Genomic DNA, 13,800 nt, shown 5'->3' on the forward strand with positions numbered 1-13,800 from the left:
TTCCACTCAGTGTTTAGCCTTTATGTCGCCCCCGCAATGTTCTATGCTAGAATTTTACCTTCAAGAGCAGTTTCAGGACAAGACAAGCAGGAGCCCACATAAAAGTGAAGAAAATGGCGCAGAAAGCAGAATTCACCTTCCGAGAAGCAGCTCTCTTGCACACCACCCCCCCAGCCACCAGCCGCTCTTCAGTCTCTTCCCCTTTGGGCAAGAACCCCGGACCATCATTATGCGCACTCTTGCAAACTGATCTCAATTCCTTACATCAACTTATTTTCATCGTGCAGCTGATCTTTTTTTCTATCTGCAAAACGTTTTGGAGTATTTGAGGTTGGATTAGAGCACAACGCAGTTTTCCCCCTGAGATTGATGTGCGTAGTTTTTCATGAAACAGCTCTTCGCTTCGTGGCCAGGCTTTCAGGAACGCATCAGAGTCTGAAGGGAGGATGTAGAGGGTCTCTCAGGGCATAGGTCACGGCCACGGCCACCAGAGCCATCTAATGTCTGCAGATACCACAGTGCCTCTCACCAGCCATCTCTTACTGGATAGTCTAGAGTTTGTTTGTTTGTTTGTTTGTTTAAAAAAAAGGGGGGGAAAGAAAAATCAACAACAAAAATGCTGCAGTGGAGATCCTTTTATACACATCTTGAAACACTTGTCCAAGCGTAATCTGTAGGAGAAATTTCTAGGAGTGTAATTGCTGGGTCAAGGAGTATATGCATTTACAACATGAAAGTGAATGCCAAATTGTCCTTCCCAGAAGACCTACCAATTTACACTGCCATTAACATTGGACAAGAGTCCCTACAACCCCATCAACGGAGGACCATGGCGAATGTGAAAAGCAGTCATTTGTCTGTTTTTATATGTATTTCTTTAAATGTTAGTGGAGTGTAAGAGTGAAGGAGAGCATTTTTCGTGTACCTATGGCTATTTGCAATTCTTTTTCTTTGAACTGCCTCTTCATGCTCTTTGCCCATTTTTCCATTAACTTGTTACCCTTTCTTTTATTGAATTGTAAGATTTAGGGTTTTAAATAAGGGTGAGATACACTCACATTTCAGAAAGTTCTTTTGCTATATAGTGCCACACTGATATTACTGTTTATTCACTTGACTAATGTACTCATATTATCATGATTTCTGAAGAATCTGGACATAGGTGTCTCTGACACTCTCGGAAGGAGCAGAGCTACTATGAAAGTATGAAGTTTATAGAATCTCATAAGCTAAGTCTCACTTCAGTAGAATTTTATTCTTTTCTGAAGTTTGTGGGTTAGGCAGAAGATGACAGTTGCCAGGAAATTTGACAACAACAACAAAAAAGAGCAGATAGATCATACCTTCTCAAAATAAAAGAAACATTGGATTTGTCAGACTATTTCAAAATTAGGAAATAAGAAATACACCAGCATTGTATTAATTTCTCTAAAACACTGCTTTCCTTTCTCTCTGAAGGTCGGAAACATTTCTTCTTACTCCTCTTTGAAGAATACACACTTGGTTAATGAAGGCAATTCTTTTCCTGCACCACCGAACTTTCCATTTTCCCTTATACACTCTCTGAACTCCCCAAGTGGGCATTCATGCCCTTTCAGACCTGGCTTTGAGCTACCTTTCCAGTAAGATTTGTCTGCATTCTGAAATGTGAAGTAGCTGCTCCACCCACAGTAGACATTACCTTGTCCTCTCCTTGGGCTCTGTGGTCAACTCCCCATTCCTTGGAGAATTCCCCACCATGGCCCATCTGGCCCCCAAGGTCAGCTAGGCCCTGTTTCTCTTTGAAATCTTGGTTCCCTCACTCCCACAGAGTCTTCTAGACCTCGCCCTCCCCAGCTGTTTGCCTCTTCCTTAGGCTCTTATTTAACCTCTTTTATGAGGGAGTTTTGTTTCCCCAATTAGATTAGAAGGCTTTTGAGGTCAAGAGTCCTGTGGTAGATTTCTTGTGGCCCCCTCCCCCCATAGGGGGGGAACCTCTGGAGTGTATTTCATTCCTTTTGTAAGTCCCCAGTAACTAACTAGAGGTTAACCTATGAAGAACTACATCAACTCTTACTTTGCTTAAGTCTGGCTGTGACCCTCAAAAAATACTGTGGCTTCTTTATTCTGGTAGAATGATTGACACATTGATTTTATTACCTTCATCCTGTTTGGAATTATTAATAATTCGTTGTTCTGCTTGATGTTCCTTCCCTGTTAATCTTTGTGAGATTTGTGGTTTGTAATCGATTTGTAGCCGGCATTCTCAAATAATGTAGTTTTCGTTTTACATTAATCTGAAATGGAATGTTATTGGGCAAAATACCCCTTAGGAGTATAATGAAAAGGACCTATTAATTTTCAGGGCAAGAGGGCTAATTACTCCCCTCCCCCTTAAGTCCGTATTAATTGCTAATAACTTTTTATAGAATTGAGTACATGAAGCTAATTTTGATTTCTTCTTCCCAATGTATAGCGTATCTGAAATACTTGGCCGGAACAAGAAAAGGAGCTTTAGAAGGTCAGGTGCTTAATAAATATGCTTTATGATATTGCAGTTTGTAAATGAGTCAAAATTGAAAGAAATCGGGGGCTCCAAGAGGGAATGCTCATGTTTTTAATGAAAGGGGGCTGCAGTTGGGAGACCTGAACATTTTATGAGCTCACACACAGTAGTTTATGGGAGATACTCTGTAACATCACTATGGAAAATTTTAAAAAGAGGCAGGATTCAAGAGGTGATATTTTTAAAAAAACATGACAACAATTTATTATTTTTTCTAATTCTGTGGATTAAGCATTGAAGTAGGGGTCAGTGGTGCGGGTTCTGTTCCCATACGCTTGGCTGGGGTGGGTCCGTTTAACTGTGTTCATCCAGGAACTTTGCTGGGGCTAGCCAGGCCAGGCTAGCCTCTCAACCGACAGAGCTGCTCTTTTGTGGTCTCTAATCATTCAGTTGTCTGTCCTGGGCATTGTCACAGCCTGATAACTGGGATCCAAGGATGCAAAAACAGAAGCCACCAGGATTCCAGTAAAGTTTAGGCTGAAAACAGGGACAATGTCATTTAGACCACATTATATTGGTCAAACCAGTGTAAGGTAAGGCTCATTTAAAAAAATATAGAACGTAATGATCATTATAAAGTTATTGAGATAACACAGAAATATATATCTTTTTTTTTTTTTGAGCCTCTCTTCCCCCTCCCCCCAAAAAAGAGGCAATCTAGCATGGTGCTGGTGGTGAAGTGTGTGGCACTGGGCCCAGTCTGATCTGGTGAGAATCCCAACACCACAGGTGTGACCTGGGGACACCTTCCTGTTGCTCAGTTTCTTCATCTGTAAAACGAGGATAATGAGAGTGCTTCCTAACTCAGACTGTTGCTGTGAAGATTAAGTGAGATCACGTCCATGGAGCCTTTAGTACAACCCCTGACATTAGTGTCGTCAGTGTTAGCTATTTTTAGTATTAAAAAGAAATTCTCAGATTTGCACCCCTGTCTTCATAGCAACCTTATGCACAGTAGCCGAGAGGTAGAGGCAACACAAATGTCCACCTTCAGATGAGGAGATCCACAGAATGTGACGTATCCATACAGTGGAACGTTATTCAGCCTTTGAAAGGAAGGAAATTCTGACACGTGCCACAACATGGATGAAGCTTGAGGACATTATGCAGAGTGACATAAGCCAGTCCCCAAAAGACAAATCCCTCATGATTCCACCTATATGAAGTATCTAAAATAATCACACTCAGAAAGAAAACTGAAACAGAAAGAAACAAAGTAGAATGGTTATCAGGGACTGCGGGTGGGAGACATAAAAATAAAGAGTTGGTTTAATGGGTACAGAGTTTCAGTTCCGCAAGAGGGAAAGTTCTGGAGAGACTGTATGCACAACAACGTGAATGTACTTAGCACTCCTGAACAGTGTACTTGCCAACAATTAAAATAATAATTTTTATGTGATTTTTCCTTACCATAGTTAGAAAAAAAAAGACATTCTCTTCTGAACATGAAGGAATTTCTGGGGCTCTGGGAACATTCTATATTTTGATCTGGGTGCTAGTGATATGAGTATCACTAGCTTAGTTTGAGAAAAATTCATCAAAAACATGTTTATGACATGAGCACTTTCTATATGCCTCTTACACTTGAACGAAAAGTTTAAAAACACAGATACGCCCTTCAGTGACTTGAGCTTGCAATCCCATTGCCAGGAAAGCACACACTTGCTTCTAGAAACAAAATTTTTACATGTTAGCATGTACAGAAATGACTATTCCATCCAAGAGAAATGACTCTTAAGCAGTTGTGTTAAGAATTCAAGGAATTCAAACACCCTTTATACAATGTCACAACCCGAATAAACTTTACGTAGGAAAATGTGACACAGTTCTTGCTAACCTGAACAAGAATTTGATCCGCTTTTTAAATCAACCACACTTAGGGGAAGACTCAGGAGAACTCGGTGACACAGAATAGACCTTTTAAAAGAATAATTAACAATGGTTGACATACAGAGTTTTATAACAGCTTTATATAGATTTTTATAACAGCTTTATTGAGATATAATTCACTTCATACAATTCCCCTATTTAAATGGACAATTCAGTGATTTTCGTATATTCCCAGAGCTGTGCAACCATCACCACAATTGATTCTAGAACATGCCCAAAAAGAAAGGCTGCACCCATTAGTAGTCACGCCTTATTTCTTCCCGACATTCATGCATTCCCCCTAGTCCCTAGGCAACCGCTAATCCACTTTCTGTCTCTATAGATCTGGCTCTTATTTATGCTCGTGGAAGTAGAATCATACCCATATATGATCTTTTCTGACCGGTTTCTTTCACTTAGCATGGTTTTCAGGTTCATCCATGCTGCAGCCTGTGCCAGTACTTTGTTTCTTCTTATTATCCAATAATATTCTATTGTATGGACATACTGCATTTTCTTTATCCATTCATCACTAGATGGACCTTTGGGTTGCTTCTACTTTGGGGCCATTATGAGTAACGCTGCTGTGAACCTTTGAGTACAAGTTTTTGTGTGAACGAGATGTTTTCATTTCTACCTGAACGGAACTGCTGGGTCTGGACATACATATCTGACACACAATAAATTGCCCAGATTCAAAGTGCACAACGAGATAACTTTCGACATAATCTACACCGGTGAAACCATCAGCACCACTGTGATCATGAACAGCTCACTCCCACCCCCAAAATTTTGTGTCCCTTTTTGCCTCCCTTCTGCCCCACCTTATCCCCACCCCTGGCCCCAGGCCAACACTGATCTCATTACGGTCACATGGTGGAGTTTGTATTTTCCATAATTTTCTATAAATGGAGCCACACAATACATGTTCTTCTTTGGTGTGGATTTTTTTCACTCAGCATTTTGAGATTCATCCATGTTGTCGTCTGTGTCAATAGTTCATTCCAATTTGTCTATCCATTCACCTGTTGATAGACATTTGTGTCATTTATAATTTTGGGCTATGATAAATAAAGCTGCTGTGACCATTCATGTACGAATATTTGTATGGACCCATGCTTTCATTTCTCTTGGGTAAATAAATACCTAGGAACTTAATGGCTAGATCATATGATAAATGTTTCTTGAACGTTTTAAGAAGTTGACAAAATATTGTCCAAAGTGGTTGTACCATTTTGCATTCCTGCCTGCAGTGAGTGGACGTTCCAATTAGTATGGTAAATCAACACCTAGTACAGTAAATCATTTTAATTTTAGACTTTCCAGTTGGTAAGTGGGGATGGCTCTTGTGGTTTGAATTTCCATTTCCCTAGTGACTAATGATATAGGGCATATTATCATGTACTTTGCCATCTGTATATCTTCTTTGGTGAAACGTCTGTTCAAATATTTTGCCCATTTTTTCTGGTTGTTTTCCTACTGAGTTTTGTGAATTTTTTATGTATTTGGTATACAAGCCCTTTCTCATGGTTTGTAAAGATTCTCTTCCAGTCTATAGCTTGTCATTGCATTTTCTTTTCAATGGCTTACCTAAGAAATAACCCAACCTAAAGCAGGTATTCTCTCCTATGTTTTTTTCTAGAACTTCTATAGGTTTACATTTTACATTAGGTCTGTGATGACTTTTGAATTAATTTCTGTGTGCAAGATGTGAATAGAAGTTCAGTTTTTTACATGTGGGTATCCAAGTGTTCCGGCACCATTTGAAGCAAAGGCTGTCTTTCCTTTACTCTGTTGTTTTTGAGCCTTTGTGAAAAATCAGTCTCCCGTGTATGCATGGATCTATTTCTGGACTTTCTATTCTACTCTGTTAATCTCTTAATCTCTACCTGACTCCAATACCACACTGTTTTGATTACTGATGCTTCATAATATTTCTTGAAATCAAACAGCGTTAGCTCTCCAACTTTGTTCTTTTTCAGTGGTTTTGGCATTTTCATGTGAATTTTAGAATCAACATATCCAATTTCTACAAAACAAAAACAAAAACAAAAACGCCTGTCAGGATTATGATTAGGATTGCGTTGAACTGATCCGTTTGAGGGGAACTGACATCACCGTTGAGTTGCTGAACCATTAATGAGATCTCTCTTATTTGGCTCTTCCTTAATTTCTCTTAGCAGTGGTTTTTATAGTTTTCAATATATAGGCCTGATCCATCTTTGATAAAATTTGTCACCAAGTATTTCATGTTTTTTGATGTTGTAAATGGTATTTTTAACATTTCAATCTCTGACGATTCTTTGCTGGCTCATGGATTCACTTGTCATTTTTGAAATTCCATCAGGTTTTTTGTTTTGTTTTGTTTTGTTTTGTTTTACATAGAGAATCTGTGAATAAAGGCATTTTTATTTCTTCCTTTCCAGTCTAGATGCTTTTCATTTTTTTGTCTTGTCTGATGGTCCTGGCTAGAACTTTTAGTACAGGATAGAAGAGAAGGTTTGCTAATTCCTGAGATAAACCCTATGTATTAAAACGTATTATTGTTTTTATATGTTGTTGGGCTCCATTCACTGCAATTTCGTTTAGAATTTGGCTCCCCATTCATTCTAGGAATGCACTGCAGTTTATCCGTTATGCAGTTGCTGGATACTGTAGCTGCTTCCGCTTTTCGGGTTATTGTGAATAAAGCTGCTGTGGATATTCTTGCTGGACCTTTTAGTGAACAAAATATTGAACACTCAATATTTTGAGGTATATACTTAGGAAGAGCATATTATGAGCCATAGCTGAGTGCTCTTAATATATCCATTTTAACATCGTTGGCGATTAATTTTTGCCCTTCTAATTCCCAGGGTGTTACCCTAGCTGCCACTAAGCCGAGGGTGACTCCTTTTCTTCTCCCCAGGGAGCGTCCCTTCTCCTCCAAAGGCCAGCAGGAACGAGGATCGCTGGCAGCAAGAGGGCCCTGGCGCACGTTCCAAAGCTCCCTTGGAGGACTTCGAAGGGGGCCCCGCTTGATTTCCCCTGAGTGGGGTTGGTGGTATATCAGGGGATCCTCAGAATATGCCACGGAGAAAAAGCAGACTCGCCTTCCTAGGGGGGAAAGCAGGAAAGAAGGAATGTTTGGTTTTCTTCAGCTGAACTGGTGATGGAGAAACCCCAAATTAGGCAAAAGGCAAGAAACCATCAAAGTGATTGCCTTTTCTCTCTCTCTCTCTCTCTCTCTCTAATGAGAGCACCTTGTCAAGGCAGGTAGAGGGATTTAAAGAGCTCTGGCCGCGTGGCTATGATTGTTTTTCTATGTGAAGGAACAAAACCCCCAGGCTGGGCTCACTTTGCTCTGTGCCCCACCCTTATACATCGGGGCACTCGGCAGAAGCTACCACGGAATTAGGGTAGATGTCCCTGCCTATAGCCGATACTTTCATAATAATCTTACCTTTTTATGAAAAAAAAGCTGCAGACCGTTTGCCTGAAGGGCAACAGATGTGACTGATTGACTGACTCTCACCTTCTTGCCTGCCCAGATTCATTTTAATATATAGTTGTTTTGAACTTTAAATAATATCTCCCACAAATCTCATGGGACTCGGTGGGAAAGGTCACATTTATCCTCATTGCTGGCCCCTGCCTGAGAAGTTATTAATGACCCTTTCTCTTTTTCCCATGAAACTCTTTGAGAGTTCATGTGTGCTCGGTCGCTGGCTTGAAAGGTAGGGGGCAGGCTGCGGGGAAGTCTGGAAGGGATGTAGCAGGCACCCTTGGGCTTTCTTGGGGGAATTGTGCTTTTTTTTAGAACCTCATTTTTAGGAGACTCCAGAGGTAAGCATGATAAGGTTGTGTTGACGTTGGTGTGGAAATCGACTCACTATCAGCACTTAGGCTGACAGCTCAGACTTCATCACTGTGTTTCAACTGTGATCCTAGAAAGCAAGCTGTGGGTGAATAGCAAGCAGCCCAGAGAAATGCCCTAGACCCGAAAATTTTACTCCCAACGCGGCCCAAAGGCACAAACAACATCCTGGAGGTTGCTAGCGGGACTTGACTTACCTCAGAGTCAGGAGGCAAAGCTACCGGTGGCCTGGAACATGAGATCTGAGAGAGTACTATGTAAAGGGCATTTTTAAAAATCCGTTTTTCTCCTTGGTTTATATTACGATTTCCGAGCCATCGTGACTTCATTGTTGGAAATTCTCCATTGGCAGTGACACCCAGGACTTGGGCTCTATGTCTCCTTCTACTCTTAGTCGCAGGAAAATTGTTACAATTAAGGAATCCCTGTTTTGAAAGTTTCAAGATTCCTTAAAATTCATTTGTTGGTCTCAGCATTTTTAATTGACGTGTAATTAAAATAGTGTTATATTAGCTTCAGGTGTACAACCTAACGTTTCAACAATTCTATACAATACTCCGTGCTCACCACAATAAGTGGAGTCACCAGTAAGTCTTGCAATTTATTTTTAAATTTAAAATTTGAACAAGGCTAGAGATTGCCTATCCTATACCTACCTTTGTAGTCAGGTCCCAAACCCCCGAAGCACCTGTGCCCCCCAAATATCTTCCCGATTCTTACACTCAGAATCCAGAAGTGAACATTTGGAAGATTAATAAGCAATTCTTACTCCCAAAGATCTATATGGTTAACATAAAGTTATTTTGGGGGGTATTGTGACAAAGTTCATTGACCATCTGAATCCTTGTTTTAGTTGATACAGCAGCAATGATGTCACAGTCTCTCCCCTCCCACCACCATTTTTGTTCCTATGAGAGCACGTCTTCCTTATAACAGTGAAGGCGTGGAGACACTACAATCAGGAAGATAAATAGAAATTAGAGAATCCTCAAACCAAATCACAATTTCCTGTGTAACAAGGATCTTAGGGCGTACAGATCCGTTTAAACTCATAGACGCTGAGAGTAGGATGGTGGTTTCCAAGGGCTAGGGAGAGGGGAAATGGGGGGGTTGCTGCTCAATGAGTATAAAGTTTCAGTTGAGCAAGACAAATAAGTTCTAGAGACATCAGTATAATATCATGCTTATAGACAACAATACTGTGCTGTTCGCTTATAATTTGTTAGGAGGGCTGATCTCACATTTTATGTTCTTATCACAATAAAAACAGAATGAAGGTTGTTGAGAAGATTAAAATTCTTAATTCAGAACAGTTTCATGGACTAAGGGTTGTTCTGCGGCAAACAGCCAGGTTTTGGACTTCCTGTCTCTTCCTCGTAAGAAGGCCCAGCACAGATCTCTGACAAAGAAGGGTCGGAGTCTCTTTTGAGATGAACTGCTATTATAGCAAAGGAACTGGGTGGCCATAGAATCACATGTAATAACTTATCTTCAAGTGGACTGGCTACTCTGTATTTATCCATTGATCATCTGTGCACCGGTAGACAGGCAATGGGTATTTCCATGATTGATTTGCATGAACTGGTACTCATAGGCAGAGTTAGGAATTCCGGCTTTGTAATGGAAGAACATTCTGGTATTTTCAGCTGTCATGGACACTGGGTTTGGAAGATCACGACTCTTGGAAGCCTTAGTACCTTCATCTACTAAACGAAAAGAATAACTTACCTTCTGAAGGTACTGGCTTAGATTTCTTGCATGTTCTAATGGGCCAGCGTGCATGTCCTGCAACCAAAAGCTCAGCGTAGCCTGCTTCTTGAGCAAGAAAATAGAACTTCACACCCTCTTTCTCTTAGCTCACCTCCACTTGTTCTGCTAAAGAAACTCTGGGACCACAAAGAATTTAACTCACTGGAATTTAAAGAATAGAGCCCATGCTTGCCCGTTTCCACGATTCAGTTTTCATTTTGAAAAAATCGGAAATGCGGGGCGCCTGGGTGGCTCAGTCGTTAAGCGTCTGCCTTCGGCTCAGGTCATGATCTCGGGGTCCTGGGATCGAGCCTCGCATCGGGCTCCCTGCTCCGCGGGAAGCCTGCTTCTCCCTCCCCCACTCCCCCTGCCTGTATTCCCTCTCTTGCTCTCTCTCTCTGTCAAATAAATAAATAAAATCTTAAAAAAAAAAAAAAGCAGAAATGCCTAATGCAGACTGAATTTGTTGAACCGTATTTCTGGGAGACAAAGGGGGTGAAAGGAAGAAGTGTTCCCCCAAAGGTATCCTCTTCTGAATGTTCAGCCACCTTCTCACCTCCCTCAACAATCCCCTGCTATTTGCTTTATGGCTTAACAAATGCATAAGGCCATATTCTGTTTACTGCCTTCAGCGGTTTGAGCGATCCATGTGGCTTCCTCCCCTGGAGGAATCGCACAGATAAATTATTGCATACAATTACATAAAATAAATTTAAACTGGATAGGGTGAGTAGCAGGCAGGCTAGTCTTTCTGAGTGTTTCTACTGAGTTAATCCCTGGTGAAGAGGGAAAATCGCTGCATATAAATGAGATCTTGCTGCTGTCTAAACCAGCTGATAAATGATACCATCTGCTGGAAAAGAATTCTCAATGCCCTCGCCACTCCCCCCCACCCACTTACAAGAATAGCCATTCTCCATTCATTATGCACTGGCTTCCATATTCGAGGAGGTTGTTGGGCTGGAGTGCGGTGGGAGGCTGTCACCTTACCCCAGTGGTAGAGGGTTCTAGCCGATTGACTTAACACTCTAAACCTGGTTCTCCAGGTGGCCAAACAGCCCACATTTTCAGAACACTGATCATTCTTAGGGTTCAGCCTTGTGACCTGCATCAGTGTTCTCAAACTTGGCTACACATCAGCATCCTCTGGGGAGCTTTCACTCAGGTGATTCCAAAGCACGGCCAAGTTTGGAAACCAGTGGCCGAAATTAGTACTTCTCAAACTTCTGTGAATACGAATCCCCTGGAGATCCTGTTAAAATGCAGATTCCGATTCCGATTCCGATTCCGATTCCGATTCCGATTTGGGGCAGGGCCTAAGATGCTGTATGTGTAACACGCTCCCGGCGAAGCCCCTCCCACTGCTGGTCCAGGCCACATTTTGTGTAGCTCATTCTTCTCAGGAGGGTCACGATCTAACTCGGTGCTTTTCAAACTTTCTTCTTAAAGCTATGAAGCCCTTTCTTTCAAATCCAAGCCCACAACATGTAGAGCTGGTGTGGTTCAGCAGGGGGCGGGCCAGAACTCATCCACAAAGCTAATCGACCAGGTGCATAGGATGCACACTCTTTCTTGATGCGCGCACACACACACACACACACACACACACACACACACACACACACACACACTGTCATGTCTTTTGCATGAAGTTAACTCTTCTTTGCAAGGTGAGAACTTTGATTAGACAATAATTGAATTTCTGGACGTGTCTTCAGGGTTCTTATTTGGGGGAGGTTCTCAGCCTTGCATACACAAGCCATAAATGGCTGCTTCCACATATACACACAGCCCCTTGTAGCACCCTGCCCGACCCAAAGCTTCAGGGCTATTTCAGCCCACATCGAAATGAACCCAGAGGAGATCGTGTCAGAGCTTGACTGCCCATTCTCAGAAACAAATTCAAACATAAAGCAAAAGCTGGACCGTTTAAGGCCATCAATGCCACCCACTTTCATGTTCTTTCTAAAACAGATCACTAAGTTTCTTCATTCATACATTGATCATCTGCCTGCTTCCATAAAAATATAGGTTGCACGAGGGCAAAGGTCTGCTCTGTCTTGCCACCAGTGTAGCCCCATATTCAGAACTGTGCCTGGCACATCGTAGGTGTTCAATAAATATCTATGAAATGATTGCATAAATAAAGGCCACCAAAAAATCTCATTCCTCTTAATCCAAACCAGACGGATCTGGACATTCCCTTGATTTGCTGTCCAAGTCAGCCTCACCAATACCACCATGCTGGGCTTCTATTCTTTCAGTTCTGTGGCTGCTGACAGCTGAATTGTACAGATCTGTAGCTCCAAAGAGATATGTGAGCCGGCTAAATGAAGATGGAAGTCACTGGCGTATACATGGCCACTGAAGCAACAGTGATGGATAAAACTGCCCAGGAGGAGAGTGTGCAGATGGCCCAGGCTTGAGCTCTCACGAACTCAGTCTTTACTTTCTCTAAAGATTTTGTTTATTTATTTTGACAGAGACAGAGACACAGCGAGAGAGGGAACACAAGCAGTGGGGGTGGGAGAGGGAGAAGCAGATTCCCCGCTGAGCAGGGAGCCCGATGCGGGACTCGATCCCAGGACCCTGAGATCATGACCTGAGCCGAAGGCAGACGCTTAACGACTGAGCCACCCAGACGCCCTGGATTCAGTCTTTAAAAAAGAAAATTATTGGGGCGCCTGGGTGGCTCAGTCGGTTAAGCGTCTGCCTTCAGCTGAGGTCATGATCTTAAGGTCCTGGGATCGAGTCCCGCATCAGGCTCTTTGCTCAGGGGGTTGTCTGCTTCTCCCTCTCCCTCTGTGCTCACTTGCTCTTTCTCTCAAATAAATAATAAAAAAAATTATTCCCCATGCTTTGCTGTACCTCTCCAACATGCCCTACTCCACTGCACACAAACCTGCACAACCAGACTATCACAAATTCCTTCAACCCTAACATGATTTCTAGATGCTTACTATTCTGGAGAGTACTGTCGACATATTCATCTATCATTTTATCAATGTCCTCTTAAAAATGTATTTTTTTTTTGCCACCAAAGAAATTACAAATAGAACCAGTATCAACCCCACTGCTCCATTCCTTCAACTGTAGCAAGCATCATTTAAAAGAATCCTCATGAAGTAAAGGTAATGGAAGAAGGGGTTAAAAATCAAATACCAAGTCATTTACTTTTAATGATTTCTCTTCAGGGTTATTTTGCCAAGAGGTGTGTGGAAGTACAGAAATGAGATAATTACTAGGTTTTTTTTTTTTCAAAAGAGCGTAGACATAAACAAATTAGAAAATCTTCCAAGATAATGAAAAATACCTCTAATATTTGGAAACTTGCAGCATTTGATTTTGCTGACCGTCAGAAATTCTAACTCCTGAAGAAAAATATTTGAGGAAGTGGTGCCAAAAAAAGAAAGAAAGAAAAAGCAAGCCTTGGCTAGTCATGAAAAAATGAATGGAAAATACCAGGATCAATGACAGTGGCACGTAAACTTACTTGTACAAAAGTCCTCTTCCTCAGTTTAGTTACTATTCTCTGTTAACTGGGTGTGTCATTCAGTAAGTCCCAAAGGGAAGCAAATCTAGGTGTGGCAGGCAGCCTCTAAGATGGTCCCCAGTGATCCTAGCCTGCTGGTATTCACACTTTCGAGTCATCCCTTCCTTTTCGGCATGGACTAGACTTATTCACTGACTTCCAACAAACGGTTTTAGAGAAGTGATGGCATGTCACTTCTGAGGTTAGGTTATAAGAAAGTGGCTTCCAGGGGCGCCTGGGTGGCTCAGT

The sequence above is a fragment of the Callorhinus ursinus genome, unplaced genomic scaffold (genome assembly GCF_003265705.2).
Source record: "Callorhinus ursinus isolate GAN/ISIS: 27379988/994484 unplaced genomic scaffold, GSC_fseal_2.0 scaffold16, whole genome shotgun sequence".
Classification (NCBI taxonomy): Eukaryota; Metazoa; Chordata; class Mammalia; order Carnivora; family Otariidae; genus Callorhinus; species Callorhinus ursinus.